This window comes from Leuciscus leuciscus, assembly GCF_965113295.1.
Source record: "Leuciscus leuciscus genome assembly, chromosome: 8".
In the NCBI taxonomy this organism is placed as follows: domain Eukaryota; kingdom Metazoa; phylum Chordata; class Actinopteri; order Cypriniformes; family Leuciscidae; genus Leuciscus; species Leuciscus leuciscus.
The window spans coordinates 33,795,072-33,818,129 of NC_138732.1; the positions used below are offsets into that span (position 1 = coordinate 33,795,072).

Below are 23,058 nucleotides of genomic sequence, written 5' to 3' on the forward strand. Positions count from 1 at the left end.
TGGCTCTGTCCACTTCTTATACTGTCTATGGTGGACACCCCTCATGGGTGAGCAGTTGCTCATTATCATTTAAAGAGACATCAGGGTTCCCACGTGTCATGGAATTTCTGGAATGTCATGGAATTTTAAAAGGTCTATTCCAGACATTGAAAGTCAGGGAATTTTATATATTTTTTGTCCAAGTCATGGAATATCAGGGAATTTAGTTTGTTGCTTTAAATTTTAGTTTCCATTTATCAAAATGTAATTTTTCTATACCGATTTTTTTATCGCGCTGTTTCACACATCTTTCTGTATTGTTGTGCTTAGGCTATTTTGAGCACCATATTTATTCCCTTCCCGCTCAATTGGAAATCACTTAGTTAACAGGTACAGGTGACTGCATTCGACTAAGGCAAACATGCCAGGAAAATGTAAATTTTAGAGCTTTGGCTACAAAATGAACAATTTAAAGACTGGGGGCCCTATCTTGCACCCAGCGCAATTGACTTTGTTCACCGACACATGTATCATTCCTATTTTGCACCCGCGCAAAGCGGACTTTTCCCTCCTCAGACGCACGTCGGTAAGTTAGGAAATACACTTGCGCTCCCGGGGGGCGGTTCAGCGCAAAGAGGAGGCGTGTTCCGGCGCAAACGTTCCCTCATGCTATTTTGCAGGTTTAGAAAACAATTGCGCCACTAACCAGGAAAAAACTGTTTAAAGTCAGTGGCGCGTTGCGCATGTTATTCATATGCTATTTTTAGGGCGCAAGCTTGGCCATAATCAATGTAGTGTGTGCACAACACGCACTTTGATTCTCTCATCTACACAGAAGCAGCAGTTTTCATTTTTGCAAATCATACATTATTACGATAGATAGATAGTTGAATGATAATGAAGCTACTTCAGACCAACCCATTTTAGATTTGCGCCTGGCGCAAGAGTCATTTATCCCGCCGGGAAAATAGCAACAGCGCCGAGACCCGCCCACAAAGTTACTTGCGCTTTGCGCTTGACACTTGCGTTTCAGATCGTTAAAATAGGGCCCTGGGTGTTAAAAGTAGACGACAGAAAAGCTAAATGTAAAGTTTGTAAAACTACTATTGAGCTATCAAATATGGGTGAGGTTGCACTTCGCAGCCACGCAAACAGCAAGAAGCATGCTACTCGTAAATAGCCGACAGGAGCATCATCTTCGGCCCAAGTGCCCATCACTGCTCTACTGCAGCCTCCCCATAGCCTGGAAATCCAGACCTAAATCTAAAAGATTAATGGTCTGGCGTCGACTAATGAAAATCGGCAAGCTCGAGGGGCGGCACCAAGCATACATTTGAAAATCTCACTGCACGCAATTGGATAACACTACGACCAATCACAACAAGTTATCGCTTAGCTACCAGTGGAGCTAACTGGTAGATGTATCCAGTCGGTAAAAAAGCAAAAACGCTGTTCCTCTTTTAGAGAAAAAGTCTAATTCTTTCATTGTAGCGGCCAAAGCCGTTTCAAACAAATGGTGTTCATCCATAGCCATCTTGCAATGTTTACTAATGACTTCGAAGTCACAGCGCTGTCGTCATCTGTTTAGCTCGCTTCTGGCCCGCCTATATCAGGTAACCCGATGTGATTGGTGCAGCTCAGATCGAGAGGCATATTTAATGAGCATCATTACTCGACACCAGAGTAACTCGCTGAGCAAATTCAACGTGTGCTCTCGCGAGAACTCTGGATTACCAGGGTAGCCTCCCCATATAGCTCCAAGAGAACGGCAATCAGCTAATGAAGCCGCTCCCACCCTCAGCAGTGACGGCAGTGTGAGACACAAGCCGCGTTTCCATTACCCTTCAAATTGCGCAAATTGAAATTGCGAATTGAAAATACGCACAATGGAAACACGTCAATTTCGCGAAAACTCCCGTTTATCGCAAAAAAGTTTTTACGCTCTCATGAGGTGGTTTTTCAGGCAATTCAAAAAAGGAATATTCTGGGATATATGTAAACCTACCAACATCCATTGCCATGGTTTTTGGAATGACTTTGCGAGATGTGAAAAGGCAGTATTCTAGTCGTGGTGTAGTATAATATTGTGTATTAAGCCGCACTAACTTTAGACCTAGTATACAATTAGGATTATAATGGTAAATAAAGTTTGAAATTGGTTGGATTTAAAACACTGTCTGTGGCTGTTTTTTGTCTGCTCGGTGCTCCGCAAAACAGCGGCCTGTTTTGCCGTTCATCATAGGTCATGGAAATTCATCTTTTTAGTCAGTGAAAGTCAGGGAAAGGTCAGGGAATTTGACATTTGGTTTAGAGTGGGAACCCTGGACATGCACCGAAACGGGTCGCTGTGAACAGAGCTGTTTTGGAGGAGGTAAAAAGGGTGTTGTTTTACACACCCATTGAGGAATTTTAGTATACGTTACACACTTTACATGAAGACCCTAAAGAATCATACCAACTTGTGGAAAATGGGCATCCGATGACCCCTTTAAGAGAGCAAACATACATCTGCATTGCCCTTCATTCATGCTATTGTAAATCTTTTTTCATATTACTTTATCTCTGTCATATTACTTTCTATATCAGTCATTTTTTTCTTTACATTATTTTCCTCAAATTTTACTGTATGTTTTGTGCTGTGTTGTACAAATATGTCTCAATTTGAAGGTGTTTAACGTCACGGGATGATGTTGTGAAGCAGTAATTTCCCATTGTCTTCATGAACACTTGTTGAATTTGTGCTGGTCAGATGAAGTCCGACTGAGCATTGAGAAGTAATTAAGATTATTCTACAAACACTTTTAGTGTCCTGGTCCTGGTCCTTCTCCTTCTCCTGTCCCGGTCTTTTGGGCTGAGCGAAGTTTTAACAAAGTGTTGACTGTTTGTTTTGAACATCAGGAGTGAGAGAGAGCTTCAGCACAACCAGATCTAGCCTAGTTTTCCTGCAGATTAAAGTCTGACATTTCTGACATTAAACATCATGATCTTTAATGTAGTTGAGTATGGTAAGTATGCTTATAGCAACGGGTTTTTGTACATTTTAATGTAAAAGACAGTTTATACTTAATTGGTTTTCAGTCTTTATTCAGGAAATTTGTCAGTAAATATAGATTTTGTAACTGACTAAATAGACTCTTTAGACTGGATGTTGCTTTAAGTCTATAACGGTGTCTTGATGCTCGTAACGGTTCAGAGGTGAAGTGAACTGTACATTTTCATTTTTTAAGATGACATTTTTTGAAGAGTTTGTATATAAACAAATCGGTAGTGTTTAAGCACATTTCAGTTGACTACATTTTAATTTTGTATTTGTATTTCAACATGCGTATGTCAAGCATCTGTTGATTGAACTATTCCATGCTGAGAAAAAAAATTGCATTTTTTTTGTGCTTTAAATGCAAATAATTGTATGTATCTTTTGGCAGTTAAGTATTTTATGTTAGCAGCGTCAGTATAAAATTGCTTAGTAACTAATAATATTAGTAACTAATTCAACAACTATTCCTATTATCATATAACATGTAACAAATAAAATGATAAACAATAAACTGTTTTTTTGTCATTTGTAATTGACAGAATCTTCACACTAGATTTCTAAATGTTGGACTAAATAAAACTTCTCAGTTGAATGAACTATGAAACTAGTTGAGCAAACATGTTTTAAAATTGAAGTCAATGGGCCAACTAAAAAAATAATATGTAGCCTATTCTTTTTGATAATATTCAGTGTTGAAATTGACGATGGTGAATGAATACAAACCAATAATATTTTATTGGTTTATATTAACTACTAACAAATGATCTTTTTATTTGTGCATAATTTGACAAAAACAGCAGAATAAAAATATTTGATATGTGAAATGTACCTGGTTTTTATGTATACTGTTCACCTCATTTCATTTTGTTGGTTCTTTGGTAACTGGAAACAATAACTTTTTAAGAAATCATTTTCACTTGATAAATAGGCTATTCAAATGTTATATATTTATTTATTTTAGGTTTATCATAGTTTTACAATGAATTTTCATAGTTTTAGATTGAAAGTCTAGAGCTGGCAGGGTAAATCAAAATCTATATATAAAAGTAATTTAAAACATTCACACGTGATAAAAAAAAAAAAAAAAAAAGGTTCATGTAATTGTTTGAATCAACAACTAGAACATTTAAATAATAACCATTTCCATCCTCAGGAGTTCTGGCGCGGCCTTTGTGACGTCATAAGCACTCAGTCAAGAGTTCGGTGAGTGAATGCAGTGTGGAGAAGTGAATCTGCTGCATCGCGCGACATCAGAGGTAGGAACAACTATATTTACATTATTTCGCCATTAGATGGCGGCAAAGACTGTCTTTATGAGACAGTCTGTCAGACGCAAATGACTAGGGTGTCAGGGCACGGGAAAACCCCTTAACTGTTAAAAGTTCAAGATATTGCAGCGGACATTCAAACAGATTTTTATTATGAATATATGACTATATCTACTGTAAATGCAGGTACTCTCGTAATACTCTACTCTATAAGCTTCAATGAACAATATCAATGAGAAGTTTATGTTTATGTTGCTAAGATGGTTGCTAGGGGTGTTGTGCAGTGAAATGTTGAACCATTGAAGCGATCATTGCCGTGTTTTATCTGGAAAAAACCCCACTAACGTTAATCAGAACCAAGGACTGGAACTACCCGTTTTATATAGATAAATATACTGCAGATAATGGCTTTATTGGTAAATGATGTTGTTAAGCATTTATAATTGCAGGATGTTTTTTCGTTGCTATATTTTCGTCTTGATAATTTCTCTTGTTTTAGTAAAAAAAAAGTATAACATTTTTACAATTTTCAAAACTCTTAGCTAAAAAAATCCAAACTGATCACACTTGTAACCCAGCTAGTCATTCTTTCAAAACCTGATCCATGCTTTCATTACAGTTATGCACATTTTCAGTCCACATAATCAATGTTTCAAAACACAAGATGATTGTAATATGTAACGGAACATTTGGTTTAATCACCAAAACACACATGACCTTCTTTCAGTTTAGTACTTTTAAAGGAATAGTAAACACCAAACAAATAGTTCATGGCCCTGTATGAGTTTCTTTCTCCTGCTGAACACAAAATAAGATATTTTGAAGAGTATCGGTAACCAAACAGTTGATGGACCCCATTGACCTCCATAGTATGGGGGTAAAAAATATGATGGATGTCAGTGGGGTCAATCAACTGTTTGGTTACCGATACTCTTCAAAATATCTTATGTTGTGTTCAGCAGGACAGAGAAACCCTACAGGATTGGAACAACTTGAGGGTGAGTAAATGATGACAGGATTTTCACAGAGATGGGACCAAGTCACACATGTGTAAGTCTCAAGTCTTAACCTTCAAGTCTCAAGTTAGTCCCAAGTATTTTTTTCTTGGGCAAGTCAAGTCAAGTCAAGTCAAGTCACAGGCTATGTCAAGTCAAGTCCTGTAGTAGGTCAAGTCAAGTCCAAGTCAAGTCACCTTATTATTGTAATAATTTTACCTGCAGAATCTGATCTTAATAAAGTGAAAAGACAAGATATAAGTAGCCTAACTGTCAGTAAATTACAATAATTTGGATTTGCATTGTAAATACTCATGTTCAGTAAAATACATCATGGAATCAAACAAAATTGTAACTTCATAAAATTATGTATTTTTCACTTCTGCCAACAGTGTTTGAAATGTTTTAAATTGTCAACATTGAGTCCATAAAACAAATAACAGCTTAACATCCAACAGACTCCTCTCTGAACACCTCCCTCTCTCTCTCTCAAACACAGTTTACTTACAACATTAAACTTTGTTACATTTCTCCTCTCTCTCACACACACTCACTCTCACACACTCTCTCTCTCTCTCTCTCTCACACACACACACACACACACACACACACACACACACACACACACACACACACACACACACACACACACACACACACACACACACACACACACTCACTCATCGTTAGGAAAGATTAGATGAATGTGATCATTTATATTTGGGCCTTTTTTGGGCCTGAAATCGCTGATAAAACCTTATGGCTACTTTAGCTATTATTACATTAGCTAACTACCAACTAACCAGATAACATTAACAAATTGAAAAGCACTTACTGGGCAGAATGGCTGTTAATGTTGCATGTCTTGCAAAGCGCTGCTCGTCTTTTGTCATCTTGTGAACAATTCTTGAAGCCGAAAGCGATGACCCTCGGTACCCCTCCGGCTGACATGTTGATGTGATATCTGATCTAAGTGGGCGTGGTGTGCGTAAGGTACGAGAGGGCATGACTGATGATAGTTTCATGATCCAGTCATGACAACGCTATTCTCAGCCTGCGCTCCAGCTGGGTAATCAACTTGATTTTTAAAAATAATTTCTATATTTTATATTCAAACTGAAAACAAGAATGTGATTAACACTCAAGTCATTCAAGTCATCGTGTCTCAAGTCATGTCAAGTCCCGAGTCTTTAACTTCCAAGTCCGAGTCAAGTCTCAAGTATTTTATTTTTTGTCAAGTCAAGTCACAAGTCATAAAAATAGCGACTCGAGTCCAAGTCACCAAGTCACAAGTCCCCATGTCTGCCTCCAGCTGTTCCAGGAAGAGCTCCAGGAACTCCTCAGGTACGTGCAGAACCTCCTCAAAGTGCTGCAGGATGTAGTGCTGTGCTTTACAGCGGAGCTTTGAGCAGGAGGAAAAGTCCTCTGTCAACTTGCAGATGCCAATGCAGTTTCCTATATTAAATTTGAAATGCTGGGTAAAACTTCATTCATAGCCACTTCCAGAATAAAATTTCAAGAATGTGTTTGCCTAGATATCATAGTTACATTCTTTTTTCTGGCAATACACTCATTCATTTTCATGCATTTATATATTTGGACTTAGGCAGTTTCAACCGTATAATGTTGGCAGTGGAAATGATGTATATAATTATAATCATTTCTAGGTAATTTGCACACAATTGCAGTTCAAATGCTTCTTCTCACCTAAAGTAGGAGCTGCAGCCACACATGATGATCTTGTGCACTTGAAATTCTCTGTCATTTGACTTGATGATCAAGTCAGTGTGTTCGCCCAGTAAACGTGCTTCATCAAACACGTCAAAGGCTGTTGCTCTTATGTTCTCCATGTTCTCTCAGGACTGTAAATGTATTCAGTCTTCTCTCCTCAAACTCTGATTAAAGTCTCCTCAGGATTGTGTCTTTGTGGGACTTTTGCTCAGGAGAGTTCTATAGAATGTCTCTGTGACATCATAGTTGTAGAGCTTCAATATATCTTTTCAGTTTGTGTCTTGGCCACATAATTATTAAAGAGTTTTGTTTTATCGATTCCTTTTGAATGAAACATCTTCACAGTAACAAAGATATTAAATTCAGAATTACTGCCATTATAAGTAAAATTACAAATAAATGGGCAAGCTGATTTTTTTTTTTTTTTTTTTTTTTTTTTTTACAATATTTACAACTGGAAAAATTCAACAAACAAGACTTTGAACAGTCACTAAGACACTACGGCTGTATCTGAAATTGTCCCTTATACTGGACCAGCAGTTCTCAACTGGTTTGGCCATGGGACCCACATTTTCCCATGGACATTAATATTATTATTGGTTTTTTTTTTTGTGGAATTTGACCGAATATATATGGTATTATCACGATATTGAAATGAGCGTTTTCAAACAATAAGAGGTTTTATATATTTTTTCTTAAAACAAAACAAACTAAATTATATTTCAATCCAATAAAGTAATACACACAAAAACTACATAAAGTAAACAAATGTTTTAAACTGATTCAAGTGTTATAAAGAATTATAAAGAACATAGGTAACACTTTACAATAAGGTAAAGTCAGTTAATGCATTAACCAACATTAACATTGAGCAAAAGCTACATCTGTTACCATAGTTATTCTTTGTTAACATTAGTTTAAAAAAAAATACAACTGATCATTGTTAGTTCATGTTAGCTCAGGTCCATTAAATCCTTCTGAATTTAATAATGTGTTATTAAATGTTGAAATTAATTGTTTTACAGGTGCAGGAGATCATGGATAGTTGGACGGATGGCTGGATGGACGCACACACCTCTTCGTGTTTGGTGAGTATGCAGGATGATGACAGGAGAACACAGGAGAGGAATACACTGGAGTACCAACGCTGGAGAACAGGTAAGCACTTCATAGAAACAAGACCAGACAATGATGTGAGACGAGGTGTGTGCTTTTGTAGCTGGCTTGATGATGGTGCAGATGAAGTGCAGGTGTGAGTGTTCAGTACTCTGGTGAAGGTGTGCTGTGTGAATGGCTGATGTGACAGCCTGGCAGATCCGTGACAATTACCCAACAATAATAAAGAATCAGAACATTTGCAATCAATGTGTAGGGCAGGGGTTCTCAACTCTGGTCCTCGAGGTCTATTTTCCTGCAGAGTTTAGCAGCAACCTTGATCAAACTCACCTGCTTATTGATCTTATGGGGACATTTTTTTGGTCCCCACAAGGAAAACAGCTTGTAAATCATACATAATGCAGAACATTTTCTGTAATGGGAGGTTTCAGATTAGGGGATATAATTTGTACAGTAAAACAAATCATTATTTCTATGGAAAATCCCCATAAAACATGAAGGGTGTGTGTGTGTGCGTGTGTGTGTGTGTGTGTAAATTAGTCTACTACAAACTTCCTTAACAGTATTTATGCTTACAGGGCACCTATTATGACCCTTTTCACAAGATGTAAAATAAGTCTCTGATGTCCCCAGAGTATGTATGTGAAGTTTTAGCTCAAAATACCCAACAGATATTTTTTTTACAGCATGTTTAAATTGTCATTTTTTGGGGGCTCAGAAAAACACACCGTTTTAGTGTGTATCCCTTTAAATGCAAATGAGCTGCTGCTGCCGCCCAAAGGGTGGAGCCTTACGAGCTCGCGCTCAGAGCCAGGACAATCTCATCTGATAATATCAAAACAGAAACTCTCATTAGTGGTGTTCATTTCGACTCGGAGTCGGGCAATAATGCCCACAGAGCCAGAGAATATATACTGTATGGAGATTGAACAGGTATAGTTTAGCTTAATTATGGTTATAACTTATTTGTCATCTGCTTTTATCCACTATTAATACAAGCCTGCTGTAGCAGACCTCGTCCGAATGATGACCAAAATATACTGATGAGTTCGATTAAGTTTATTGTACATCACACAAAAGATGAAGCGTTAGTTTTACTCCAGAAAATCACTGTAAGAGCAGCTAAATAAAAACAGTATAAGATGTGAGCATTTAAGTCTTATCCGAACAGCTTCGGAGTCATTGGAATAGTTATATGACTTATTTCGGGTTGAATGGTGGTCGTCTCGCACCCCCCAAGCGCCTGTGAGCCGAAAAACCACCCTTGCAACTTTGGGCCGGCGGGCGTGTATCGCTTGATATCAGGTCTCGCGTTGTAACGAATTGCTTTATGGCACTGCAAAGTGCACACGTACATGTAGAAAAAGGTAACGTTAGATACTGAGTTCTTCACACTTTCGTCATGGCTGAACCGGTAAAAAAGAAGCAGAAAGCTAGGAAAGGTTTGTCGGAGGACCAAAGAAAGAGGAAACGGCAGACTGACCGAGCAAGGAGTCAGACTCGAGTAAATATCGTTCTTGTTGATGGACTAGTAGACATCTTCAGAGCTTATCTGTGCCTGTTCGATGTCCAACGCTTTGTAACGCGTTGTGTCAGGAGGAGAAATAGGGATAGCTCACAGATGAAGTTATTACAGAGGCCAGACAGACTCACGTAGGCGATTGGCATCTCACAACTTGCACTTTATTCCCCAATCGAACTCGTGTAACTGTTTTTCACCCATTCTACCGTCCACAGCTTTACTTGATAAACAAAAGTAAGATAAGAATGAGCATCAAACTGAAATAACCCGCATACATGGGGGTGTTCGAGGTGCACATACAATACAGACTGCCGACAGTTCAACAGGGCGCGCGCAGCTCTTAAAGGGGCCACACCTTATTTCCACTCATTACAGCCTCCATCCTACTGAACAGGTACCGGTATAGAGGGCGGAAGGGATCAGGCTGTGAGTGCAGAGACGGCTCTGCGCGAGTGGCGACAGTAATATTAAATACAAGTACTCCACAGCGACTCTAGGGGTCGCTGTTTGACAAAAACGGAAAGCTGCATAGTGTGCCTTTAATAAAGTGAAAGTGAAAGTGAAAGTGACACATGACGGCCAAGTATGGTAACCCATACTTGGAATTTGACCTCTGCATTTAACCCATCCAAGTTAATGCACACACATTAGGAGCAGAGTAGTGAGTAGTTAACACACACACACTGCAAACGTGGATACACACACCCAGAGCAGCGGGCAGCCTTTGTGTACCTAAACTGGTACACTGTATATCCGTAAAACTACTCGATGAGCTGTCATAAAGTGCGCGCTTCCCACTTTCATTTCTGCCGTGATCAGTAACGTTAGGCCTGTCGCTGCAGAGACTGTAAACTGGATCACGAACAGTTGGTGAGATCCATCCTCGAGGAACAACGGGAGTAAATGAAGACTGCTATGTTCATTCTTACATCCAACAACAAAAACCCTCAATCACTTAGAAGACATTCTTGTCTACAGCTAGCCTGGTAAAACTAGCTAGCCTGGGCGCTTGTCTGAAGTTTTAAATCATTGGTTACCCGTAAGCCAATCACATAACGTTTGGTTATGACGTGTGTTATGCGCTGGCTCAGCCGCATCGAACTTCCACTGTAAACACATGTATGATGTGAAAACAAAACCATCGAGCGAAATACCGGAGTGAACATGGCTGTGAACGACTTTTGCAGATTATGTGAAGTAAATCTCCGCATCCACGGTACAATCAGCGTCTATGTCACGGCTCTCAGCCCGCCCTCTGTTCGTTGATTGGCCGGCTGTTTTGAGGCCGGAGGAAAACTGAGAGATAGGTCGCTATCTCAGACTGAGTACAGAAGCGAACTGAAATTGAGCGGAAGTACGAAGTCTGACGTAGTCAGGCTAGTCTACAGCTGCTCAAGCGTCAAAACAATGGCGGACTGTGTCCCGCTCCCTCAGGGCGGGTCTATGCTCAAACTGCAGTGTCAATCAACAGTCGTGGGAGGGGCCTGTGCAAAGTGACGTCACATTGCCGCGAATCTGAGAACGGCTTGTTCTGAGACAGTGCTTATGATTGTAACAATAACGACTTGGGGTAAATGTGAATTAGCTCAAGAATATAGGGAATTTTGGAAATATTAATATTTATGACTCATGGTCATAATTCATAAGTCGCATGTACATTTATTTTATCAATTATCGAGATTACCTTGTTCTGTACTGTCTGATCATTACAGTTAAGAAGGGGGTATCTCTTTTCAAACTCCAAGAAAGTTTTATCTTCTGGCCGCGAATATCAAACTTTCTGAGTTTATGAATTAAAACTACTCAAGGTAGTCAATATCGAGCTTGTAGCTTACACTCTAAAAACTCCTGGGTTAAAAATAACCCATAATGGGTTATTTTTGACCCAACTCCTGGGTTAAAAAGGGACCAACTAATTTATGGGTTATTTCAACTCAGAAAATTGGGTTATGCTTTTTGACCCAAATTATGGGTTAAATACCTGACCCAAATGTTGGGTTTAAAAAACCCAACATCTGGGTAGAAATAACCCAAAAATTAGTTGTAATTTTTTAACCCAGGAGTTGGGTCAAAAATAACCAAACTTGGGTCACTATCCCAGTATGCCTTATTTCAGAAAATAAAACTTTGTTTTACATTATATTACACACTTCAAGCACTTTTACATTTTTATTGCATTAAATAAAAATCTATAAGAAAAAACACACACTTGGACATGTTTATTTTCAGATTTATTTTAGGTCACACTGTAATAACAATATTAGAAATAAAAAATAGAAAATAAACAACAATTCTCAGAAGAGCCTCAGGAATTTAAGCCTGGGGCCAACTTTGGGGACAAGATTTTTGATAGTGTCCTCATCAAAGAGAAGAAATGCCTCCTCATCTATCTGAAAGACAGAAAACAAGACAACATGAGTATTGTTAATAAGTCGAGACAATTGTGAACCACTCACCAGACACTCTTTCATTATCAAGCTAACAAATAATCACTTTTAAGGTAATGCAGTGGCTTTTTTTCTTTCTTTTACATGGCCCAAATTGCTAGTTAACTAATGTGGTTCTTTTGCAGCATTAACATTACCCATTTTGTGTGAATGACATATTTTCTTTCATTAAAAAGTGTAATGACAGCCCATTCTTATGCATAACAGTTTAAAGACAAGGCACAATCATATTTTAGGGTTGTACATACCCCACTGTCGAAGATGTTGTGACTTTCACAAAATCTTGCACTGACACATTTAAGTCTTATTAAAAAAAAAAAAATGTAGGTATAGAGAGATGATATAAGGGCAATAGGAGTAAAATGCTCACCTCTAAAATTCTCTGTCAGCTCAGACAGCTGCCACTCAGTTAGCTTATCAGCGACAAAACTGTCCATTCAAAATGACCTGGAGAAAACATAGCAATATAGAGGTTAGCAACAATTTGAAGACTTGACCCGCTTCTTTAACTCTCACTACTTCAGCCAGTAGAGCACTGTATAATATGATAAGCACGGCACAGCTGGTAAACATAACTCAACTATTGTGTTGCCTCGTCGCTCTGTAGCCGCGGCTATGGGGCTCGCACACCGGACGAGAAGCGCCGCGTCGCGTCTAGGACAACTCGAGGTATCGCTCACCGGACGTGCACTCTCTCAAGGGGCTCGCACACCGGACGAGAAGCGCCGCGCCGCGTCTTTAAAATTCGAACACATTATTCTCTATGAGTGTAACGGACACACACACACACACACACACACACACACCGGCGGTCTGTCCGCGGCACCCAGCAACGGCTCAGGACCGTGTTCAAAATCGCGTCCGGTGTGCGATAACGTTACCTCGAGTTGTCCTAGACCTAACGTTAGATGTTGTCGTGATAGCCGCGGCTACATGCCAACCACAGAATTACCATTATTTTTTTTTTTAGCAAATGGTGCTAAACTAGCAACAGGGACATGGACACAGAAAAGTTAACATTACATCAACACTGAAAATACTCTCTTACCTTGAATATAGATGAAGTTGCACCGATGAAGCACAGGCCAAAACGGATCGAGCGCGAAGCGACGGTTATTTCAAACGACTGTTGTGAGAAAATTCCAGAACAACTGCGAGAGAGAGAGAGAGAGAGAGAGAGAGAGAAAGCCAACCCTATAACCCAGAACATGGGTTACTCTTTGAAAAATAACCCAGAAACCCAAACAACCCATAAATTGGGTCAAAATATTAGCCCTATAACCCAGAAAATGGTTACTCTCTGAAAAAATAACCCATAATTTTAACCCAACACAAATAACCCAGAAAATGGGTTGAAGAAATAACCCAGGAGTTTTTAGAGTGTAGATCTTGAAATTTCATTGACTTTATAAGGTGGGTTTTCAAACACAGAGACAATTAAAAGTATACATGGGTTTATTAATAAAATGGCACACACTAGAGATTATATAAACTACAAACATAAACGTGCGTAAAAATGCAAACAAACATTTAACCGAACAAAAACATAAACATAGCGTGATCAGAATGAAATGAAATGAAAGGAAGAAAGATATAGAGAGAAGGGAAAAGCTAGTAATTATTACTAGAAACCTACGTTACGAGACACCTGGAACAGCTTTTATAGGAATCAATATACTTGCGAGTGCTCTTTCTGGTCAGGCTGAAGCTGATGCAAGAAGCGAGGATGGTGTCCTGTTTCTGCTGCGTCTTCCGGTGTCGCGGGAAGCTTGAAAGGCTCACTGAATGTAATGTTACCGAGAAAGTTCAGATTCGTCTCCCGGGATGGGAGAGGCTGGAAATCTTAGTTGCAAAGACCGGCTGTTACGACTCGAACATGGGTTCGTTCGATGGAGAAGGCCAGGGCCTCCTTCAGATGTTCCTTGGAGAAACGCTGCGCCGGGGAGAGGATCAAGAGAAGTTGGATGAGTTGAGAGAGGGATGAGAGAGGGATGAGAGAAGGTTTTGGACTTTTATCAGTGTCCCAGGTGCCGTCCCCTCCTTCGTGTAGGACGAATCAGCTGTCGAGATTTTTCGAGCGGGAAGATTCCTTTGTCCGGTTAGACACGCCCACTCGAATGAGTCATGATTGACTTTAACTGGAGAGGATTTTCTCCAGACATATGAACTTATAAAACAATGCGCATTACTGATTTCTGCTATCGGAATTCAACTCCGTTAGCTGGAGAGGATTACAGAGATATCAAAAATAGAATCTAGGCGTTGTAGCCAGGCAAAGATACATTATTATGCATTTGTATAGGCAATAGCAGTTCTATTAATGTCACAAATAGGACATATGCTTTCCTATGGTTTACACACACCTCTTAACACACAAATTTATATATTTAGTACCTTTAAGAGTGACTTTATGGGTAAAAGTCCTTTTCTGTAGGGGGTTTCTGTTTCACAGTCCAGAGTGTGTTTGTATGTGTGTGTGTTGGAATGTTGCGACCCTGTTATCTCATGCATAGGGCTGGATAGCTCTGTGGTCAAATTTTATTACCTGTCAATGAGCTCGGGTTACGGGATGCGATTCTACTGGGAGAACATTCTTCAAAAATACATTTCAGATCCAAACACTCGAAGATCATAACTATATGATCAAAACAACATTAATCACACATACATACAGGAAGTTCAGATACAAGTCTGAGTTACACACATTTTAAGTTAAACACAAAAGGATGTTGGTGTGTGTGTGTGTGTGTGTATGTGTGTGTGTGTTCTGGAATGTCACGAGTCTGTGAGGTTGTAAAAGTCACAGGGAGTCCGCGCTGAACTGGGGGGCGACAGACACCCCGGCACTGGTGAATTATTCCGTGGGGAATTATTAACCAGCGCTGTTTGGACAAAGAAGATGTGTTCGACATCACATGATTCACTTAATGTGAAAAGCAGATGTCATTGTTGCTACATAATTTATTGGGATTATAAAAAAAGCACTGGGTGGATTTTTATCATTATAGGGTGGTTGTGTACACACACTGCCAACACACATTTATGTTGGCATAACGTTGGCTGTCTTGCGCAGTCTACCCTCGTCGGACAGGTAATACAAGGTGCAGGCGACAGGGAACCGCATGACGGTCGTCTCAGCCTCGATGTAGGGACGCAGCAATTCGGAGAGTGACAGCAGCGATGACCTTGACATCCTAAAATTTTCACGCCACTCATCCGGGACAACATCTTCATTTTCGAAGTTCTCCCACCAGACAGCAGTTCGCCCAGGTCGGACCCAAAACCGGCGACGCTGGCGGTGACGCGGACTGGTTCTTTTGTGTTGGAGGGAGGAGAAGTTGTTGCAAAATTGCTGACCTCCGAGCACTCATTCGTCTCTGCTCCTCGACATAATGGAGCAGCTGTATTTGCAAATGCAAACACATGAAAAGAGTTTGCACCAACATAAATGTGACTGCTACTCTGAACGCTTCCATGATCACCAAAGCCAAATGAAAATGTAAACATAGGTCGCACTTTTGGCGTAGGTGCGAGCTCTGGCACACTGTGACGTTGGCTGCCTAAACATCCGTTTGTCTCAGTTTACATGCAAACGAAGATTTTCAAAATCTCCACTCTGGCCGGAGTTTTTAGAAAGAATCGGTTTCAGAGGCGAATTCTCCGTTTGCGTGTAAACGAAGGGCGCAAACGAAGGGAAACGTCTCCGTTTTTCAAAATAACCATGTATGTGTAAACTGGGCCCAAGGCAACACTTAAAAATGTCTTGTGTGGACACCAAGCGGGAAGGAAGTCGACCGGAAGTTGAAGCCGGCCGCGTGCCACCATCTTGTAGCAGAACTTCACCTGCTGTTAGCATCCCATTGACTCCCATTCATTTTGGCGTCACTTTGACAGCGAATAACTTCACATCTGAGGCATTTAAAGACTCCATTTGTCCATTATTTATTTCTAAAGAAACACAACAATGTATAAAATGCTCCATTACCTTGTAGCTTATGTTATGGCCTCGTAGAAGCAGTTTTTGTAAAAGTAGGCTAAAGATTGCGTCATAACCACGCGACTCTCTGTCGCACAGTAGAGAGATTACCGTATGGACAGGAGGAGAAGCTCGCGGGCAATCGGGAGGACATGGAGGCAAAATGACAAAATAATGAATCAGAATACCTAGCATAAGTTTCTCCTGCTCCTAGCTCGTGGATACCTCCTACTCACGCTCTCCGTCTCTGCAAGATTCGGAAGGGAATGATTCAGATTTCTCATGCCACAGCCACTAGAAGACAGACGGGTTGCTCACGTCACATCTACGTCGTCAAGCTCGGTTTGAGTCTGTGCGTCAGGAACGGAAGTCCAAAAAAATCGCTAAAAATGGGCTTCACTTGTCTCAATTGAGTTCCAATGAGATGGCTCTGTCCACTTCTTATACTGTCTATGGTGGACACCCCTCATGGGTGAGCAGTTGCTCATTATCATTTAAAGAGACATCAGGGTTCCCACGTGTCATGGAATTTCTGGAATGTCATGGAATTTTAAAAGGTCTATTCCAGACATTGAAAGTCAGGGAATTTTATATATTTTTTGTCCAAGTCATGGAATATCAGGGAATTTAGTTTGTTGCTTTAAATTTTAGTTTCCATTTATCAAAATGTAATTTTTCTATACCGATTTTTTTTATCGCGCTGTTTCACACATCTTTCTGTATTGTTGTGCTTAGGCTATTTTGAGCACCATATTTATTCCCTTCCCGCTCAATTGGAAATCACTTAGTTAACAGGTACAGGTGACTGCATTCGACTAAGGCAAACATGCCAGGAAAATGTAAATTTTAGAGCTTTGGCTACAAAATGAACAATTTAAAGACTGGGGGCCCTATCTTGCACCCAGCGCAATTGACTTTGTTCACCGACACATGTATCATTCCTATTTTGCACCCGCGCAAAGCGGACTTTTCCCTCCTCAGACGCACGTCGGTAAGTTAGGAAATACACTTGCGCTCCCGGGGGGCGGTTCAGCGGAAAGAGGAGGCGTGTTCCGGCGCAAACGTTCCCTCATGCTATTTTGCAGGTTTAGAAAACAATTGCGCCACTAACCAGGAAAAAACTGTTTAAAGTCAGTGGCGCGTTGCGCATGTTATTCATATGCTATTTTTAGGGCGCAAGCTTGGCCATAATCAATGTAGTGTGTGCACAACACGCACTTTGATTCTCTCATCTACACAGAAGCAGCAGTTTTCATTTTTGCAAATCATACATTATTACGATAGATAGATAGTTGAATGATAATGAAGCTACTTCAGACCAACCCATTTTAGATTTGCGCCTGGCGCAAGAGTCATTTATCCCGCCGGGAAAATAGCAACAGCGCCGAGACCCGCCCACAAAGTTACTTGCGCTTTGCGCTTGACACTTGCGTTTCAGATCGTTAAAATAGGGCCCTGGGTGTTAAAAGTAGACGACAGAAAAGCTAAATGTAAAGTTTGTAAAACTACTATTGAGCTATCAAATATGGGTGAGGTTGCACTTCGCAGCCACGCAAACAGCAAGAAGCATGCTACTCGTAAATAGCCGACAGGAGCATCATCTTCGGCCCAAGTGCCCATCACTGCTCTACTGCAGCCTCCCCATAGCCTGGAAATCCAGACCTAAATCTAAAAGATTAATGGTCTGGCGTCGACTAATGAAAATCGGCAAGCTCGAGGGGCGGCACCAAGCATACATTTGAAAATCTCACTGCACGCAATTGGATAACACTACGACCAATCACAACAAGTTATCGCTTAGCTACCAGTGGAGCTAACTGGTAGATGTATCCAGTCGGTAAAAAAGCAAAAACGCTGTTCCTCTTTTAGAGAAAAAGTCTAATTCTTTCATTGTAGCGGCCAAAGCCGTTTCAAACAAATGGTGTTCATCCATAGCCATCTTGCAATGTTTACTAATGACTTCGAAGTCACAGCGCTGTCGTCATCTGTTTAGCTCGCTTCTGGCCCGCCTATATCAGGTAACCCGATGTGATTGGTGCAGCTCAGATCGAGAGGCATATTTAATGAGCATCATTACTCGACACCAGAGTAACTCGCTGAGCAAATTCAACGTGTGCTCTCGCGAGAACTCTGGATTACCAGGGTAGCCTCCCCATATAGCTCCAAGAGAACGGCAATCAGCTAATGAAGCCGCTCCCACCCTCAGCAGTGACGGCAGTGTGAGACACAAGCCGCGTTTCCATTACCCTTCAAATTGCGCAAATTGAAATTGCGAATTGAAAATACGCACAATGGAAACACGTCAATTTCGCGAAAACTCCCGTTTATCGCAAAAACGTTTTTACGCTCTCATGAGGTGGTTTTTCAGGCAATTCAAAAAAGGAATATTCTGGGATATATGTAAACCTACCAACATCCATTGCCATGGTTTTTGGAATGACTTTGCGAGATGTGAAAAGGCAGTATTCTAGTCGTGGTGTAGTATAATATTGTGTATTAAGCCGCACTAACTTTAGACCTAGTATACAATTAGGATTATAATGGTAAATAAAGTTTGAAATTGGTTGGATTTAAAACACTGTCTGTGGCTGTTTTTTGTCTGCTCGGTGCTCCGCAAAACAGCGGCCTGTTTTGCCGTTCATCATAGGTCATGGAAATTCATCTTTTTAGTCAGTGAAAGTCAGGGAAAGGTCAGGGAATTTGACATTTGGTTTAGAGTGGGAACCCTGGACATGCACCGAAACGGGTCGCTGTGAACAGAGCTGTTTTGGAGGAGGTTAAAAGGGTGTTGTTTTACACACCCATTGAGGAATTTTAGTATACGTTACACACTTTACATGAAGACCCTAAAGAATCATACCAACTTGTGGAAAATGGGCATCCGATGACCCCTTTAAGAGAGCAAACATACATCTGCATTGCCCTTCATTCATGCTATTTGAAATCTTTTTTCATATTACTTTATCTCTGTCATATTACTTTCTATATCAGTCATTTTTTTCTTTACATTATTTTCCTCAAATTTTACTGTATGTTTTGTGCTGTGTTGTACAAATATGTCTCAATTTGAAGGTGTTTAACGTCACGGGATGATGTTGTGAAGCAGTAATTTCCCATTGTCTTCATGAACACTTGTTGAATTTGTGCTGGTCAGATGAAGTCCGACTGAGCATTGAGAAGTAATTAAGATTATTCTACAAACACTTTTAGTGTCCTGGTCCTGGTCCTTCTCCTTCTCCTGTCCCGGTCTTTTGGGCTGAGCGAAGTTTTAACAAAGTGTTGACTGTTTGTTTTGAACATCAGGAGTGAGAGAGAGCTTCAGCACAACCAGATCTAGCCTAGTTTTCCTGCAGATTAAAGTCTGACATTTCTGACATTAAACATCATGATCTTTAATGTAGTTGAGTATGGTAAGTATGCTTATAGCAACGGGTTTTTGTACATTTTAATGTAAAAGACAGTTTATACTTAATTGGTTTTCAGTCTTTATTCAGGAAATTTGTCAGTAAATATAGATTTTGTAACTGACTATATAGACTCTTTAGACTGGATGTTGCTTTAAGTCTATAACGGTGTCTTGATGCTCGTAACGGTTCAGAGGTGAAGTGAACTGTACATTTTCATTTTTTAAGATGACATTTTTTGAAGAGTTTGTATATAAACAAATCGGTAGTGTTTAAGCACATTTCAGTTGACTACATTTTAATTTTGTATTTGTATTTCAACATGCGTATGTCAAGCATCTGTTGATTGAACTATTCCATGCTGAGAAAAAAAAAAACGTTTTTTTTCTTTTTTTTTTTTTGTGCTTTAAATGCAAATAATTGTATGTATCTTTTGGCAGTTAAGTATTTTATGTTAGCAGCGTCAGTATAAAATTGCTTAGTAACTAATTCAACAACTATTCCTATTATCATATAACATGTAACAAATAAAATGATAAACAATAAACTGTTTTTTGTCATTTGTAATTGACAGAATCTTCACACTAGATTTCTAAATGTTGGACTAAATAAAACTTCTCAGTTGAATGAACTATGAAACTAGTTGAGCAAACATGTTTTAAAATTGAAGTCAATGGGCCAACTAAAAAAATAATATGTAGCCTATTCTTTTTGATAATATTCAGTGTTGAAATTGACGATGGTGAATGAATACAAACCAATAATATTTTATATTAACTACTAACAAATTATCTTTTTATTTGTGCATAATTTGACAAAAACAGCAGAATAAAAATATTTGATATGTGAAATGTACCTGGTTTTTATGTATACTGTTCACCTCATTTCATTTTGTTGGCTCTTTGGTAACTGGAAACAATAACTTTTTAAGAAATCATTTTCACTTGATAAATAGGCTATTCAAATGTTATATATTTATTTATTTTAGGTTTATCATAGTTTTACAATGAATTTTCATAGTTTTAGATTGAAAGTCTAGAGCTGGCAGGGTAAATCAAAATCAATATATAAAAGTAATTTAAAACATTCACACGTGATAAAAAAAAAAAAAAAAAAGGTTCATGTAATTGTTTGAATCAACAACTAGAAATTTTAAATAATAACCATTTCCATCCTCAGGAGTTCTGGCGCGGCCTTTGTGACGTCATAAGCACTCAGTCAAGAGTTCGGTGAGTGAATGCAGTGTGGAGAAGTGAATCTGCTGCATCGCGCGACATCAGAGGTAGGAACAACTATATTTACATTATTTCGCCATTAGATGGCGGCAAAGACTGTCTTTATGAGACAGTCTGTCAGACGCAAATGACTAGGGTGTCAGGGCACGGGAAAACCCCTTAACTGTTAAAAGTTCAAGATATTGCAGCGGACATTCAAACAGATTTTTATTATGAATATATGACTATATCTACTGTAAATGCAGGTACTCTCGTAATACTCTACTCTATAAGCTTCAATGAACAATATCAATGAGAAGTTTATGTTTATGTTGCTAAGATGGTTGCTAGGGGTGTTGTGCAGTGAAATGTTGAACCATTGAAGCGATCATTGCCGTGTTTTATCTGGAAAAAACCCCACTAACGTTAATCAGAACCAAGGACTGGAACTACCCGTTTTATATAGATAAATATACTGCAGATAATGGCTTTATTGGTAAATGATGTTGTTAAGCATTTATAATTGCAGGATGTTTTTTCGTTGCTATATTTTCGTCTTGATAATTTCTCTTGTTTTAGTAAAAAAAAAGTATAAAATTTTTACAATTTTCAAAACTCTTAGCTAAAAAAATCCAAACTGATCACACTTGTAACCCAGCTAGTCATTCTTTCAAAACCTGATCCATGCTTTCATTACAGTTATGCACATTTTCAGTCCACATAATCAATGTTTCAAAACACAAGATGATTGTAATATGTAACGGAACATTTGGTTTAATCACCAAAACACACATGACCTTCTTTCAGTTTAGTACTTTTAAAGGAATAGTAAACACCAAACAAATAGTTCATGGCCCTGTATGAGTTTCTTTCTCCTGCTGAACACAAAATAAGATATTTTGAAGAGTATCGGTAACCAAACAGTTGATGGACCCCATTGACCTCCATAGTATGGGGGTAAAAAATATGATGGATGTCAGTGGGGTCAATCAACTGTTTGGTTACCGATACTCTTCAAAATATCTTATGTTGTGTTCAGCAGGACAGAGAAACCCTACAGGATTGGAACAACTTGAGGGTGAGTAAATGATGACAGGATTTTCACAGAGATGGGACCAAGTCACACATGTGTAAGTCTCAAGTCTTAACCTTCAAGTCTCAAGTTAGTCCCAAGTATTTTTTTCTTGGGCAAGTCAAGTCAAGTCAAGTCAAGTCAAGTCAAGTCAAGTCAAGTCAAGTCACAGGCTATGTCAAGTCAAGTCCTGTAGTAGGTCAAGTCAAGTCCAAGTCAAGTCACCTTATTATTGTAATTTTACCTGCAGAATCTGATCTTAATAAAGTGAAAAGACAAGATATAAGTAGCCTGTCAGTAAATTACAATAATTTGGATTTGCATTGTAAATACTCATGTTCAGTAAAATACATCATGGAATCAAACAAAATTGTAACTTCATAAAATTATGTATTTTTCACTTCTGCCAACAGTGTTTGAAATGTTTTAAATTGTCAACATTGAGTCCATAAAACAAATAACAGCTTAACATCCAACAGACTCCTCTCTGAACACCTCCCTCTCTCTCTCTCTCTCTCTCTCTCAAACACAGTTTACTTACAACATTAAACTTTGTTACATTTCTCCTCTCTCTCACACACACTCACTCTCACACACTCTCTCTCTCTCTCTCTCTCTCTCACACACACACACACACACACACACACACACACACACACACACACACACACACACACACACACACACACACACACACACTCACTCATCGTTAGGAAAGATTAGATGAATGTGATCATTTATATTTGGGCCTTTTTTGGGCCTGAAATCGCTGATAAAACCTTATGGCTACTTTAGCTATTATTACATTAGCTAACTACCAACTAACCAGATAACATTAACAAATTGAAAAGCACTTACTGGGCAGAATGGCTGTTAATGTTGCATGTCTTGCAAAGCGCTGCTCGTCTTTTGCCATCTTGTGAACAATTCTTGAAGCCGAAAGCGATGACCCTCGGTACCCCTCCGGCTGACATGTTGATGTGATATCTGATCTAAGTGGGCGTGGTGTGCGTAAGGTACGAGAGGGCATGACTGATGATAGTTTCATGATCCAGTCATGACAACGCTATTCTCAGCCTGCGCTCCAGCTGGGTAATCAACTTGATTTTTAAAAATAATTTCTATATTTTATATTCAAACTGAAAACAAGAATGTGATTAACACTCAAGTCATTCAAGTCATCGTGTCTCAAGTCATGTCAAGTCCCGAGTCTTTAACTTCCAAGTCCGAGTCAAGTCTCAAGTATTTTATTTTTTGTCAAGTCAAGTCACAAGTCATAAAAATAGCGACTCGAGTC

General features: G+C 39.3%; 1 protein-coding gene and 1 long non-coding RNA gene across 2 annotated transcripts in view; one reads left to right on the plus strand and one right to left on the minus strand.

The window, feature by feature from the left end:
* LOC309505079 (uncharacterized protein) overlaps positions 1–23,058 on the plus strand; it is a 612,572-nt gene that overhangs the window by 202,118 nt on the left and 387,396 nt on the right. The window lies entirely within an intron of this gene.
* On the minus strand, positions 11,708–13,476 carry LOC309504373. The gene is made up of 3 exons (XR_014208071.1): positions 13,144–13,476; positions 12,466–12,542; positions 11,708–12,038 (listed from the first exon to the last, which is right to left on the minus strand). It is a non-coding gene; the product is annotated as an uncharacterized lncRNA (long non-coding RNA).